This window comes from Pteropus medius, unplaced genomic scaffold (genome assembly GCF_902729225.1).
Source record: "Pteropus medius unplaced genomic scaffold, Ma_sr-lr_union100, whole genome shotgun sequence".
NCBI lineage: Eukaryota > Metazoa > Chordata > Mammalia > Chiroptera > Pteropodidae > Pteropus > Pteropus medius.
The window spans coordinates 12218547-12222801 of record NW_024342473.1 but is presented as its reverse complement, the minus strand read 5'-3'; positions in this window follow the sequence as shown (position 1 = coordinate 12222801).

The window sequence follows — 4255 nt, the reverse complement described above, 5'->3', positions numbered from 1 at the left end:
CCTCTTCGGTCCTCGTAGACTCTGCTCTCTCACTCTTTTTTCTTTCTTTTAGTCTCTCCCTCCAGCTTTCCTTTGGGATCCTTTTTCTCTGATTCAATCTTTTTCCATCATCTCTTCTCACCTCCCTTCCTCCCTTTCGTTCTTTTGCTTGTTTCTCTCCAATCCCTCTTTTCTCTCTCTAACCTCTCTATCTCTCCTTGCTATTTCCTCCCCCTTTTAACCTTTTCCCGTCTCTACACTCCTTTCTTATCCCTACTCCCCCTCTCCCTCCGGGTGGGTCATAGTGGCCTGCGTGCCGACTCCTTCTCGCTGTTCCGGATGGGGGTTCCCCGGGGACGGGGACGGGGGCGGGGGTGGGGCGGGGGAACCTCCAGCCGTGCTGGTCACGGGCTGTGGACAGAGAGGGACGGGCCAGAGCTGGAAGTTGGGATCCCAGATAAGGGCTTGAAGAACATCTGGACTGGAAGGGCAAGAAGGCAAAGAACCCAGAATGTCAGGCCCCTAGGCATGCCGGGCTGAGCCGCGCCTGGGAACATGAGGAAACTGAGGCCCAGAGAGAAGATACCTTCCTTGACGAAGTCCACTCCAGAGAGAGAGCCTAGTCCACCTCTGCTCCTCGCAGCAGGGGCAGGGAGGGCTCCTCCGCTGACCCTGGAACTGCGAGGCTGCCAGAGTCCGATCCACTCCTTTCAGGCTCTCGGCCTGCCCCAAGCCCCCGGCCCCCAACCCGCAGGGCCACGGGGAGGCAGACTTCTCCCTCCCGACAGCACCTTGGGCCGCCTCACTGCCCCACAATCCTCCCAGGATGCCGAGCCCGGGCGAGGGGGAGGACCTGACTCTCAGAAGTAGCGCAGGGAACCCTTCTCTCCAAATCCAAACCCTCCCCAAGAAATGTAGGATTTACCATCATACTCCTACATATCAGGGATGGAGTGGCAGCCGGATGCATTGCTTGTGTGGTTTGTCTTTTTTTTCTCTTCGAACTACAATAATAGCAGAAAGGCCCAAATCTCTGGAAGGAATTATTTGTTTGTTTGCAAATATAGCAGGTACATTGCCTGAGGCTTTGGGAAATGTGAATCTGTACATGTGTCTGAGCAGGTGGCCCCCCTGCTTCAAACCTTGATAATCGACTTCACTCTGGGTCTGATGAGGCAAATCCTACCCCTACAAGCTTTTCCTGGCACTTCCCCATTTCAGCTCAGTGAGATCCAGAGGAGAGAGAGAGGGTCCCAGTCCCCATAGACCTTATTCTGCCACCCTGTTGTGTCGAGGCAGGAATCACAGTTCTCCTAGTTTCATGCCTAATTACTGGAGCCAGATTTTGTCCCCTTCAGTACTGTCTCTTCTGGTACCAACCAGAAGCAGATCCTCCATCCAGCCCCTAAGTAGAAACCTACCTTTAGATGTTGACAAAACACACAAATATCCCATCAAGAAATCAAATAAATAAATTCATGCCTGAGATTTTGTCATACTACAAAACCAGAAAAAGCATTTGGTCAGAGCTGGATCTAGGGTGAGGCAAGTCAAGCATCTAGGGCACAAAATTTAAGGAAGTGCTTATTCTCAGGGTTGTACAAGTGCAGCTTTGGCATCTGAGAGTGAGCGTCTCCTTAAATTCTGCACCCTAGAGCCTTCCTGCCTCACCTTAATTCCTGCCTCTGCAGTCAAATCTTCCAGCCATCACTAACCAGTTGTGTGGTGTTGGTACATCACTGCATCTCTGGCCTTTAGTTTCCCCACCTGATGCTGAAGAGTCTGAAATAAATGTTCTCTAAGAGTTTCTCCCACTCAGAGGTGCTATCATTGGTGGGGAATCAGAGATGTCAAAGGCTAAGAAAATGGGTTCTAACTTTCTGGGCGTATATTCTCGCTCTGCCACTTACTGTGACACTAGACAGCCACCTAACCTCTCTGACCTTAGTTTCCCTATCAGTAAAATGGAAATGATAACAATACTGTGAGTCCTGGGAGGAATAAACCAAATAATGCACATGGTAGCACTTGATAACTATTGGCAATATTACACAAGGTGAGTTTTTGCCTATCTTTTCTTCATCTTCATATTCCCTTTTGGATTATGAGTTGCAACTCCCACACGCACTCCCACCTTCACCTCTATGTGATAGCTGTCCATTTGTAATTCTTGACTCTCAATTCTAAGAGGTTCGGGGAGGTGGGCAGGTCTTCCTGGAAAATTATTTCACCCCATCTCAACAAGCAAATGAATAGGAAGCCGCCTGCTCCCCCATCTCTCTCACACTCCCATACTGCCAGGCAGGAATTGTGAGGCTAAGAGGTGCTAGGCCCCTCCAGGCTGGGCTGGGATTGCCTGGTTTTCTGCCATACTCTAAAAAGCCACATGGATTTATAAGGTTGCACCTTCTCCACCCAGCTGGCAGGCCTCCAAGGACTCATGTCCCCATAGAGCCAGGAACACTTTTAGCAAACATCTCTGAGAGTCGACTAGGGGTCACATTGGAGCTCGTGATCCATCACTTATTTGCTAGTCCCTGAGAGCCTGTTTATGAAAGGTGCTGCTTTGCACATCCTATTACTGTCTATATGTTCAATCCAGATGCAATAAGTTTATTTGGGAAGTTATGGCAACATCTAAGACCTCGCCACTCATTTAAAGGCATAATCCGAGACAGACGTCCACTATTCTGAGCTGTAAGACTTGCTCTCAAAAAACGTACACTCTGACTGGGGCAAGAAGACAGTAAAACAGAGGAGTGGAGTAAGATGATTGAGAGCAGGGGCCCCGGAAGCAGATATGCCCAAGTTCAAATCCTGGCTCCACCGCTTGTTAGTTATGTGACCACGATCATGTTAATCTCTCTATGCCTTAACTGTTCTCATCTGCAAAATGGGAATGATAGTGAGATAAGCACTGCTATTATCCCTATCTTACAGAGGAGGAAGCCAAGGCTCAATGATAATTGCCAGCTCATGGTCACTCAGAAAGTAAACAGAGCCTGAGCAGAATTCACTTCACAGCCTTTGCTCCTGCCCTCAGTCTCTCTGATCCTTCTTCCTACAGGGCTCCCAAGGGTCTCTTCTTCAATGAAATGGCATCCAAAACCTAGCTTCATTTCCACCCTCTACATACTTCAGTCTGGACAGGGGTGGGAGATGAGGAAGTGACTCTGATGACTATAAAGTGGGAGGATCTCTTCCTTCTAAAAAATAAACTATCGGAAGGCTAGGACACTGGGAAGAATGTCCAGGACTCAGACTATGATGGTTCTCACCTTCTTTCACTCGGGTATACAGGAAATTCCCCTTATTTTCCTTCCCTTGCTCTCCTTTCCTTGCTGGGGAATTGACTTTTCCCTTCCCTCTTCCTACAGAGCACTTGGCTCCAAGCCTTAGGGACAAACATCCAGCACACACCAGAGATGACTGGTGAGTGATGGAAAGATTTCAGAACTTGTAGGATCTTTTAAACGTAAGTAAAACCTAACGTATGAGAGTGTTTGAGAAAAATTTCTATCTTCCCACCAGACTCTAATGTAGTTGGGGTCTTATTTACCTTTATGTCTATAACAAAGCCAAGCATAGGGCCTGCCTTTTTAAAAGATTAAATATTTACAATATATTAATAGGGTATAGACATGGTTTCATTTAAACCTCCCAACAATTCTATGCAGCAGGCATTATTATCCCCCTTTCACAGAGGGGAAAACTGAGGGTCCAAGAGGGTTACTTACCCAAGGTCACATAGCCAGCAAGTGCCAGAACCCAAATTTGAACTCAAGCCTGTTCAAAGCTCTCTTCTCAATGCTATAGTGTCTTGCACTGCAGGGCTAGACTAGGGTAAGATAAGCAAAAGGCCTAGAGCCAAAACTTAAGAAGGTACTCACTCTCGGGTGCCATCTACACTTGTGCAACCCTAAGAAAAAGCAACATTTGGATATTCCCCCAAGAATTCTAGGGGACTGTGGGATCCCTGTGTCCCAGCAATTGATGAGGTACAGAGAAGAGACTATTGAGCATCCAAGATCTAAGGTAACTCACCAGTGGTACATCTGCTTACATAACACACTGACAGAGTACACCCCAACACATCCTCAAATATCCCCCATACATCACAATCCTGCTCAGTACAAAAATTACTAAGAGATAATAATTTAACACATCTATGTGTTAAATTTAACACACCAGCACAACCTCAAGCACCTCGATAATTTAACACACCAGCACAACCTCAAGCACCTAGACACTCATTTAATACAATTTTGGCACTCAA